At 29.2% G+C, this 12,484-nt stretch overlaps 2 long non-coding RNA genes across 2 annotated transcripts; both read left to right on the plus strand.

Moving 5' to 3' along the window:
* Positions 1 to 1,920: 1,920 nt before the first annotated feature.
* LOC140183882 (uncharacterized) lies at positions 1,921 to 3,774 on the plus strand. Its single transcript, XR_011880362.1, has 2 exons — positions 1,921 to 2,281; positions 3,454 to 3,774. It is a non-coding gene; the product is annotated as an uncharacterized lncRNA (long non-coding RNA).
* Positions 3,775 to 6,694: 2,920 nt separating this feature from the next.
* Positions 6,695 to 8,557, plus strand: LOC112792737 (uncharacterized). Its single transcript, XR_003197889.2, has 2 exons — positions 6,695 to 7,061; positions 8,234 to 8,557. It is a non-coding gene; the product is annotated as an uncharacterized lncRNA (long non-coding RNA).
* The last annotated feature ends 3,927 nt before the right edge of the window (positions 8,558 to 12,484 follow it).

A 12,484-nucleotide genomic window follows, 5' to 3' on the forward strand; every position in this document is an offset into this window, starting at 1 on the left:
AACTACTATTTGTAGTTTAAAAATTCTAACTAACGCTTATAATCAAATACTCTAAGCGACTTAATATTACTAACAATTCTAATTTATCTTGAAGAAAATAAATTTCACTCACTAACTTTTTCGTTAATACTTAACACTATTAGCAATATGGACAATTTCATCTAACTGGTAGATACGATTTGAGTTGTCCTCGATGTCTGCAGTTTTGAATCTTGTAGTGTTGTTACCTAACTTTCTTCTCTTGGGTGTGGTTGGAGGGTGAAAGAAATTGTAAATTATAATTCGAAATAATTGAATTCAAATTATATATATAGACACACAACTAGTAAATCAAATATACTTTATTCAATTTATATAGTACGTCATTTTCTATAAATCGAACCTAATCAATTCGATTTACTTTGGTCTATAAATGAAAGCATTTTGATTCTATTTACTTATTAGACTATTTCCTAAAACGATTTTTTATAATAAATCAATGCTAATAAATTTGATTTATTAATGTATCTACTAATTCAAATTCAATTGATTTGATTTACATTAAAAAAAAGTACAAATTAATTCAATTTATATAAATATACAAATGACCGTTTGATTCATATAGATAACTTCACCTAATGAAATAAGACTTTATTATTATTGTTATATAGATATACAAATGAGATATATATCTAATATATTTATATTTTAAAAATTCATGTAATATTAACTTTCATTTCATTTATTTAGGTGTATTACCCTAAAAATTCCTAATACATTTCTCACCTTTTCTCTCTTTCCAAAATACGTACTTGAGTACTATTATACCAATTTCTATATTCATATAACGGAATCACTATCCGTCAATTTCTAAATTCATAAGTAAAAACTAAAAATAACATTACATAATAAAAAACAACACTAAGCACATCTCAAGTCATGAATTAATAGTTCTATAGTTATAGTGTTAGAAATAACTCAAATAAAACAACAAATATATATGCGCTAAATTTGTTCTTAAAATTAACACAACTTTTTCTCAAAATAAACAAAATATCCAAATTTTCTATTATTATAGATCCTACATTTGAATTTGAAGATTCCCATATAAATTGAGGAGGGAATTGAATTAATTTAAATTTGAATAAATAAGTTATGTAAAATTTTGTTTTTAGGAGGTTATTTACTATTTTGTCTTTTGATTACGCAAAACAAAAAATACAAAAAAGAAAAAAAAAGAATGAGGTCTCAGTATATTATTATATTCTAGTTCGATAACAAAGTGTAATATGATTTACGTCTAGTCTTTACTATAATTGTAGCAACCCTCAATTTTAAAAAAATATAAATATAAATAAGTTATAATTTATTTTATAAAACTAGAGTTTCTTATTTTTAGAAAATTATTTTTATTATCAGTAATTGAACTGATTTTATAATAATTTAAATTTAATCAAATTATTATTATTATTATTATTATTATTATTATTATTATTATTATTATAAACATTGGATATAATTCTCATGAGTATTATATGTACTATAAGTTTATATAGTTTTACTCTCTAGTATTATGTATTTATTGTTGTTATTATATTCACTATGTGCCTATTATTATTACTATTATTACGTTTATTATTATTATTATTATTATTATTATTATTATTATTATTATTATTATTATTATTATTATTATTATTATTAATTATAAAGTATGAAAACAAAAGGCGGTTTATGTTTTACATTAAGCTACATATATATCATTACTATCATTACGCATTATGATTGCATATATTATTATTGTTATTATTATTATTATATGCGCATCTATATATATATATATATATATATATATATATATATATATATATATATATATAAAAGGCGGTGGCCATTTATTTAAGGAAAGCTATTGTATGTGTATACACATATATGAAATATCTAGTTATGATTATCTGCCGCCATATACATATATATAGTATATGAAGAAAGGAGTGGCGAGAGAGAAGAGTGACCGAGAGAGAAGCGTGAGAACGTAAATCCCTCCAAACTTCTGGCTTCGATTTTTTACAATCCGTAACTCCAATCAAAAATCTAATCCGATAAAAGTATTCGTATCCTCTTCTTCTACACGTTGGCACCACGTTTGATCGGTGGAAATTGACGGTGACGTAGTTCCTCTTTTCTTTGGATTTGGCCAACGAGAGTTTTAGGAGGTAAAGACGATTCTGGACGTTTTCTTCTTCGATAGCTCGGTCAGAAAGCTTCTCCAGAGCTTTGAATATTTTGATTCCGTACGAAGGTATGGTTTTGGTTTCTTGTAGTTAATGTTTAATGTCACGTGAAAACATAGGCTAGAAGACCTTAAGATAGGAATGGACTGAATGTATAATTGATGGATTGTGTATATGGAATAGAATGTGTGGTTCAGCTGTTGTTAATAATTTGCTGTTGAAGTTGGTCAGTTTGAAAAAAGATTTAATATTGATATTTGTTTGATTATGAAATAATTTGTTACTGGAAATGATTTGAGTGACTGAGAGGTGTTTGGTTTGATAGTTGGGACCCTTGAAGGGTGGTAGAAATTTGAGTCTTAGAGGAGATATTGCCAAAATTTCTTTAAGGATTGGAATTTTGATTTGAGGTAATATTTTAAAAGGAAAAGAGATTATTACGTGACTTGTGTATTTGAGACTATTTGTTGACCCTCTGTCGCAAGATGTGACCGGGCACTTTAACTCCCCGGATTCCCCCATGGGCATGCATATATATGAATATTGAATATTATATTTGAGCTTGGAGTTTAACTCCATGGAATACTATATTATTGAGCTTGGAGTGTAACTCCATGGAATATTATTGAGCTTGGAGTGTGACTCCATGGAATATTATATTTGAGCTTGGAGTTTGACTCTATGGAATATTATTGAGCTTGGGGATGCGCGCACAGAGGGACTATCCAATGGTTAACTACCAGGACATGTCGGGTTGGCTGTATAACCGACAGATGAGACTCATCAGCCATAGGACAGGCATACATCATATGCATTTGTTTGGTTGCTTGAGCGTGCATCATTTTGGTTTGCTTAATTGTTTAATTCTGCTTATCCGTTACTTGTTCTACTTGCTGTAAATGTTTCTCTATCTGTGTTTTCCTTACTTGAACTGTATGTGTATGTTTTCTGAGAAATCCTTCTTGGCGAAGGTGTGAGGAGAGAGGATTGTTCCACCAATGATTCGGAGGATTAGAGGAGACAGAACGTGAATTATTAGGTTAAAGTTAGATTTAGAACTAGACTACCTTAGACAATTTACCTAACTTCCGGTTTAGTTGAATTCTTAAGCTGAAATCTGAGTGTCGAAGTTTTAGGAATGCCTCTGGCTTTCCCGAGACCTTTTATATTAACTATGCGGGCACCTTTACCATACTGAGAACCTCCGGTTCTCATCCCATACTATGTTGTTGTTTTTCAGATGCATGTCGAGAGACACCTCGTTGAGCATTTGGGTATCCTCCTTACGAGCGAAGAACTGTCTTTTGGACTGTCATATTTTGTTTTATGCTATGTATATATGTTTATAGAATCTCCGCATGTATATCTTGTGTTTTGTCCCTCCTAGAGGTCGACTTGGAGATACAGGGGTTTATTTTGTGGTTTGAGTTTTATTTTGGGTTGTATATATACATAATTATATACTCTGGTCGGCCTTAGCTTCGCAGGTCGAGTCTGAAGCTTGCTATCTGAGTTTTGGAACTCTGATATGTATATATATGTGTTCAGTTATCTTTCGATTTTACTTGTCCGTTTTACGAATATCCATGCGAGTGTGTCACGATTTTCTGTTTATCAATTTGTTTAGCTTGTTCTTCAAGGCTCCTAGATATGATTTCACCCAACTATATCTATGTAGATATCGTTTTCTTTTAGAGGTCGTAATACCTTGCCACCTCTGCTTTACGACTTAAGCGTAAGGCCCTGTGTGGTAGGGTGTTACATTATGGTATCAGAGCAGTTCGTTCCTATAGAGCCTGAGGGATGGACTGATTATGCTTCTGGGCATACTCTGGGTGTGTGTATGTGCTATTAGGATATCTGATTGATATATGTGGCATAAACGTTCATGAGCATGCATTTGGAACTTGAAGCATTAGACTTGCGATATTGAGACTGATCAACTTAATATCACTTGTTTGGTGTGTGAAGGGACCAGATGTCGACTCACGGACGCGGTCGCGGCCGAGGTAGAGGTAGGATAGGCACTTTTACTCCTGGCCTGGCAGGGAATGATCCAGTAGACTTCATGGCTGCCCTGGGAAATATGGCTGCGGCTATGCAGGCGACAGCCGAGGCACTGGGTAATCAGATAAACCAGGGTAATCACGGAAACAATAATGATGAGGATGGTCCCATGACACTTGCTACATTTCTGAAAGTTCACCCTCCGACCTTTAGGGGAACCTCAAATCCCACAGATGCAGATAATTGGATTCAAGCTATGGAACGGGCATTGCAGGCTCAACAGGTTCCTGAGGAGCAATGGGTTGAGTTTGGAACTTATCAGCTGCAGGGTGAGGCTCAGCATTGGTGGCAGGGGACACAACGTATCCTGCAGCCAGATGGCGCTGTGATTCCTTGGGAGGTTTTTCGAACAGAGTTCTATAAGAAATACTTTCCTAATTCAGCCAGAAATGCCAAAGAACTTGAATTGATGCAGTTAAAGCAGGGACAGATGACTGTTGCTGAGTATACTAGCAGGTTTGAGGAGTTATGTCGCTTTTCTCGTATTTGTCAAGGTGCGCCTAATGATTTTGCTGAGTGGAAATGTATTAAGTATGAGGGAGGTCTTCGAAGTGATATTCTGAGCTTCGTTGCACCAATGGAGATCAGAGTGTTTTCAGAACTGGTAAATAAAAGTAGAGTTGCTGAGGATTGTCTGAGAAAGGCGACATCAGATAAGAGTGATCAGCGAATTTTTGTTAGGAGAGATCAGGGAAGGAACTTCGCCCCTAGAGGACAAGATTTTAAGCGAGGCGGTTACACCGCACAACCACATTTAGGTCAGAATAACTTCCAGAGATTCAGTAATAATAATAGCCAAGGAAGAGGCAAAGGAAAGCAAGCTCAGACCCCACCGAATGATTTAACTTGTAGGAGGTGTGGAAAGTACCACCCGAATACTCCGTGCAGGGCTGGTTTAGGTGTATGCTATTACTGTGGTGAAGCTGGGCATTTGTCTTGGAATTGTCCAGAAAAGAAGAAGAATCAAGAAGCTGGAAAGGCACAACATCAGGGACGCGTGTTCACTATGACAGCGGATGGTGCTGGAATCGCAGATACTCCGATTAGAGGTAATCACGCACTGATAATCGAAATTTCTGACTACCTTGCGTAGTAAATAGCACGTAGCATTCATTGTAGTACATTACCGAGTTGTGAGTCTTGTGATTTTCAATTGAGCGATCGACTAAAAACCTCCGAATGGTGAGACAAACGATAGTTGGTCAGCCTAGAAAAGTGACTAAATTCTTGGAGAATAATAATAAGAGTGGCGCAGCAGTAGTGGGTTGAATTATTTTGAGTATACAACTTGAGTTATACATAAAGAACCGGAAATGTTGAGAGATATGCGGGACAGTTACCTGAAACCCAGAGATGGTAAGTTATGAGGAAGAGGCATGACATAGGTTGAACCCGTAATTGATAATCGGTTATGTATCAAGAGAAAGAGTAAGTTGTAATAGATTTAGTGTCAGAGGCTGAACCAGTTTCGATTGAATTACGAAAGGTGACACCATTAGAATCAGCAGAACCTGGGAGCTAGATGAAGCGAGTATTAGAAGCGATAAACCCGTCGTTCCAATACCAACCTGCCTTATAACCTTTCTGCATCGAGTTTATCTTGTATATTCTGCTTTGCGTAGACTTTTAAGCCATAAGAATATCCTGAATTTGCAAACTAAACATGTCAAATCTTTCTGTTTTTCTTTGACATGTTTAAGAAGGGAAGTTACATTAGTATGAGTCTCTTCCATTTTATATCAATTTTCGAGGGCGAAAATTTTTATAAGGTGGATAGGATGTAGCAACCCTCAATTTTAAAAAAATATAAATATAAATAAGTTATAATTTATTTTATAAAACTAGAGTTCCTTATTTTTAGAAAATTATTTTTATTATCAGTAATTGAACTGATTTTATAATAATTTAAATTTAATCAAATTATTATTATTATTATTATTATTATTATTATTATTATTATTATTATTATAAACATTGGATATAATTCTCATGAGTATTATATGTACTATAAGTTTATATAGTTTTACTCTCTAGTATTATGTATTTATTGTTGTTATTATATTCACTATGTGCCTATTATTATTACTATTATTACGTTTATTATTATTATTATTATTATTATTATTATTATTATTATTATTATTATTATTATTATTATTTATAAAGTATGAAAACAAAAGGCGGTTTATGTTTTACATTAAGCTACATATATATCATTACTATCATTACGCATTATGATTGCATATATTATTATTGTTGTTATTATTATTATATGCGCATCTATATATATATATATATATATATATATATATATATATATATATATATATATATATATATATATATATATATATATATATAAGGCGGTGGCCATTTATTTAAGGAAAGCTATTGTATGTGTATACACATATATGAAATATCTAGTTATGATTATCTGCCGCCATATACATATATATAGTATATGAAGAAAGGAGTGGCGAGAGAGAAGAGTGACCGAGAGAGAAGCGTGAGAACGTAAATCCCTCCAAACTTCTGGCTTCGATTTTTTACAATCCGTAACTCCAATCAAAAATCTAATCCGATAAAAGTATTCGTATCCTCTTCTTCTACACGTTGGCACCACGTTTGATCGGTGGAAATTGACGGTGACGTAGTTCCTCTTTTCTTTGGATTTGGCCAACGAGAGTTTTAGGAGGTAAAGACGATTCTGGACGTTTTCTTCTTCGATAGCTCGGTCAGAAAGCTTCTCCAGAGCTTTGAATATTTTGATTCCGTACGAAGGTATGGTTTTGGTTTCTTGTAGTTAATGTTTAATGTCACGTGAAAACATAGGCTAGAAGACCTTAAGATAGGAATGGACTGAATGTATAATTGATGGATTGTGTATATGGAATAGAATGTGTGGTTCAGCTGTTGTTAATAATTTGCTGTTGAAGTTGGTCAGTTTGAAAAAAGATTTAATATTGGTATTTGTTTGATTATGAAATAATTTGTTACTGGAAATGATTTGAGTGACTGAGAGGTGTTTGGTTTGATAGTTGGGACCCTTGAAGGGTGGTAGAAATTTGAGTCTTAGAGGAGATATTGCCAAAATTTCTTTAAGGATTGGAATTTTGATTTGAGGTAATATTTTAAAAGGAAAAGAGATTATTACGTGACTTGTGTATTTGAGACTATTTGTTGACCCTCTGTCGCAAGATGTGACCGGGCACTTTAACTCCCCGGATTCCCCCATGGGCATGCATATATATGAATATTGAATATTATATTTGAGCTTGGAGTTTAACTCCATGGAATACTATATTATTGAGCTTGGAGTGTAACTCCATGGAATATTATTGAGCTTGGAGTGTGACTCCATGGAATATTATATTTGAGCTTGGAGTTTGACTCCATGGAATATTATTGAGCTTGGGGATGCGCGCACAGAGGGACTATCCAATGGTTAACTACCAGGACATGTCGGGTTGGCTGTATAACCGACAGATGAGACTCATCAGCCATAGGACAGGCATACATCATATGCATTTGTTTGGTTGCTTGAGCGTGCATTGTTTTGGTTTGCTTAATTGTTTAATTCTGCTTATCCGTTACTTGTTCTACTTGCTGTAAATGTTTCTCTATCTGTGTTTTCCTTACTTGAACTGTATGTGTATGTTTTCTGAGAAATCCTTCTTGGCGAAGGTGTGAGGAGAGAGGATTGTTCCACCAATGATTCGGAGGATTAGAGGAGACAGAACGTGAATTATTAGGTTAAAGTTAGATTTAGAACTAGACTACCTTAGACAATTTACCTAACTTCCGGTTTAGTTGAATTCTTAAGCTGAAATCTGAGTGTCGAAGTTTTAGGAATGCCTCTGGCTTTCCCGAGACCTTTTATATTAACTATGCGGGCACCTTTACCATACTGAGAACCTCCGGTTCTCATCCCATACTATGTTGTTGTTTTTCAGATGCATGTCGAGAGACACCTCGTTGAGCATTTGGGTATCCTCCTTACGAGCGAAGAACTGTCTTTTGGACTGTCATATTTTGTTTTATGCTATGTATATATGTTTATAGAATCTCCGCATGTATATCTTGTGTTTTGTCCCTCCTAGAGGTCGACTTGGAGATACAGGGGTTTATTTTGTGGTTTGAGTTTTATTTTGGGTTGTATATATACATAATTATATACTCTGGTCGGCCTTAGCTTCGCAGGTCGAGTCTGGAGCTTGCTATCTGAGTTTTGGAACTCTGATATGTATATATATGTGTTCAGTTATCTTTCGATTTTACCTGTCCGTTTTACGAATATCCATGCGAGTGTGTCACGATTTTCTGTTTATCAATTTGTTTAGCTTGTTCTTCAAGGCTCCTAGATATGATTTCACCCAACTATATCTATGTAGATATCGTTTTCTTTTAGAGGTCGTAATACCTTGCCACCTCTGCTTTACGACTTAAGCGTAAGGCCCTGTGTGGTAGGGTGTTACAATAATAATAATAGTAAAATTTACACTATAATCAAAATAGATTACAATCATCAATTTCAAAAGATTCACACTCTTATAACTTATCTAAACTATCGCAAACTTAGTAAATCACCTAGATGCTAACCCAACCTAATTAAGAGGAAATCAAGTGCACTCTAATCTAGTATATTTTTGAAATCAAAATACTCAAATAAAGGTTAAATAGCTTTAGTATATACTACTCTCTTTATCTTTTCTATCTCTCAAAATAAGCTTAAATCTAAACTAAAGAAAAGTAAAAAAACATTAAAAAAAAAAGATTATTTTTATGATCTTCAATATATATAAATATAGTTATTTTTTTTCTTAATGATTTATCAATATATAAAACTTCATATCTCTTTTTTAATGTAAGAATAATTTTCTTTTTACATCAACTAGCCATTGCATCATTTATATTTGAAACTATTAACATTAGTTGAGAAAATCTTTCCTTCTTTAGTTTCATCTAATGTGCAACAGCTTTTTTTTATATATGAATTAATTTTTATTTATAAAAAAATAATTATGTGCTATTTTTGTTTGAATCATAAATTACTTAACTGTAATCTTTAATTGTTAATCTATTAATATTTATAATATTTATAATATATATATATATCACAATATTCGTAATTATATTTATCGTTACAAAAACCAAATCAATTCTTGATTCAATAAAATTCTTGTTAATGCTATGATTATTTACTTAGTTAGATAATGAATTCTCTTTTTCCTATTAGTTTTATCCCACTAGGCTTTTCTTTTAGAAGGTTTTATGGATGCCTTTTCAACATTGCTGAATATGTTTATAAGTAGGTAAGGTGGATTCTTTTTGCTTTATACTTGCGTTTATATATGGCATTGTAATTATTGTGAAAAAAAATATCAACTTGGGTTAAAAGCTACCCGCCTACCACAAATTACATCAATTCTAAATTTTTTAATGAAATTTTCCACCAAACCAACCATCAGTTAAATGCTTTCATATAGAGGTCAATTAAGTTCATATTTTGTCGTTTAAAATTTTGAGTAAAGTATTATTTTGGATCTTAATATTTAGACTAAATTTTAATTTAACCTTTAATATTTTAAATATTTTATTTTAATTTATTTTATTAACAATAATATTTATTAGAAAATTTAAATATTCGATAATATATTTTGTTGGATTAAAATTTTATTAATGTGTAATTAATAGGATCATTGGGTTAATATTTTATTAATATATATATATATATTATCGTGTAATTTAATTATACGTATAATCTTATAATAACCTATAATAAATATATTGGAATATAATTTAGTCGTCTAATAATATATATATATAAAGAAATAATCATGGTCATGGTATAAAAATATATGTTAATAGCTGAAATTTATAATTATAATTATAATTAATATATATCAAATTAATTTATTATTAATTAAAAGTTTTTTTTATCTTAAAACATATTAATTCTATCATTATTGCTATTAAATAAATGTACAATTATAATTAACATTATTTTACATAATCATAATACTATTCATAATTTTATTATTCTTATTATACCGTTATTTTCATATAAATTTATGCTTTTAATAACTATTTATGAAAATTACCATGATTTGTAAATATTATATGTACACAAATATTAATAATAAGGAATACAATTTTTTTTGTATGATTGTAGGCTAAAAAATAATTATATATGTATATAAATAAATAATTATAATCAAGAAATAAATATATCCTATATATAAAAAAATATTAATTATAAAAAAATAATTATAATCAAGAAATAATTAATATGTATAACTTAAATGTATTTACTTACAATTAATATGATACGCATACAAAAATAATAAAATATTTAAAATTATTTAAATAAAAAATATATTATGAGAATAAAAAATTATTAATTACACAATTAATATACATATATATAAATATAAAAACTACTATAATTTATGAAAATTATTACACATATGATAATACTAATAGAATAAAAAAATCATTAAATGATTATAGGCTAAAAAAATAATCATAATTAGAAAATAATTAATTTATGTGACTTAAATATATTTACGTATAATTAATATAAAAAATATTTGGTAACAAAAAAATTAGCCAAAACAATAAGAATTTGTCTTATTGAATATTTATTAATTATTGTAACAATTAATAAATATTAAATAAAATAAATTCTGACTTTTTTTTATCTCCATAACATTATTAAATTAATATATATATATATATATTTAAAAAACAAAATAAGTATATCCTAAGAACAAGGAAACTATTAATTAAATAATTAATATATACATATACATAAATAAAGAAACTATTAATTAACAAGAAATTGTATATTTTTTTATTTTAGGAATCAAATGTACATAATTATAACTATTTGTTCTGAAATAGATAATCAAATTAATTTCGTAGTAATTAAATATTTCTATTTCTAATTTACAGTAGATTAATCTTATACTATATAGTATATATGTCTTTTTAATATATTATGTAATTTTAAATTTTTATATCTAAGGTCTATATTTTTCTTAACAACTGTCATGATTACTAAATTATGTTCTAAGGTTATGTTTAATATAATGTTAAATATAATTTTTAATAACTTTTTACTTATATTATTTTGTCCTTTTATTTTATCTTAATTTTTTTATAAGTATAATTTTAATAAGAATTTTAAAACAACATCTGGACATAAAGTTTGAAAACTTAAAATTAAAATAATTTAATTATGGAGAGTCAAATAATTTAAAATACATACACAAAAAGTTCTAATTAAAATGATTCTACTATTGGTGAAGAAAGAATATAAAATTGTATATCATTTTAAAATTAATTTATTATTTTTTATTATTTTTAATTCTTTTTATTGTGATATTATTTTTAAGGTTTCGTATACAATGCATAATAAAAATTTCAGAAGTATTTCTATTTGGGAAAAAGATACCTAAAGAAAGTGATGCTATGACCAACTTTAGCCTAGGTCAAAATAACATTGGGTGCCAATCAGGCATGAATATAGGATTTACTTAAGAAAGGATATCATTTTGCATTTGGTTGAAAATTCTTGGATCCTAATAAATTCGTTTTGCTTTGAACCATACGAAAAAATACTCCAAAAAAAAAAAGAGAAGACCCGTATTTGATAGGTGAAAGTTGTATAATTCATATTAAAATTGTTTGTATCAATTTCTTTTAATTTTTTTTAAGTAAATAACACGTATTTTTAAAATTGCAGATATAATAGGTCTTTTAATTGGAAAAAGAAATCTAGAGGTCTCTAATAAATTTGGAAGTCTTGTTTCTTTTGATTTGTTAGAACTTGATGAGATATGATAACTTAAAAAAATTGTGATAGTTTTATTAATTTTGTTTTTTAAATTTCTAGAAATGATTATATTTTTAACTATTTTGTTTTCATGTCGTATAGGAATAGATCTAAATTGATATACACATTATGAAAAAAATTTACAAGATAATTTATTGAGTACATGCAAAATTACTCAAATAGATAATATATTATTATATTACATTTTAAAAAGCTTAAGAATTTTGACCATAACTACTTATTTCTTTTCTATAGTATTTATTGCTATATGTATATAATTATATATTTTAAATAATATATTATTTTGTAATTTTTTAGGAATAACGAAAATTTTGACTGTAACTACCTTGATGGTTTCAGTGGCTAA

This window comes from Arachis hypogaea, chromosome 1, assembly GCF_003086295.3.
Source record: "Arachis hypogaea cultivar Tifrunner chromosome 1, arahy.Tifrunner.gnm2.J5K5, whole genome shotgun sequence".
Taxonomy (NCBI): domain Eukaryota; kingdom Viridiplantae; phylum Streptophyta; class Magnoliopsida; order Fabales; family Fabaceae; genus Arachis; species Arachis hypogaea.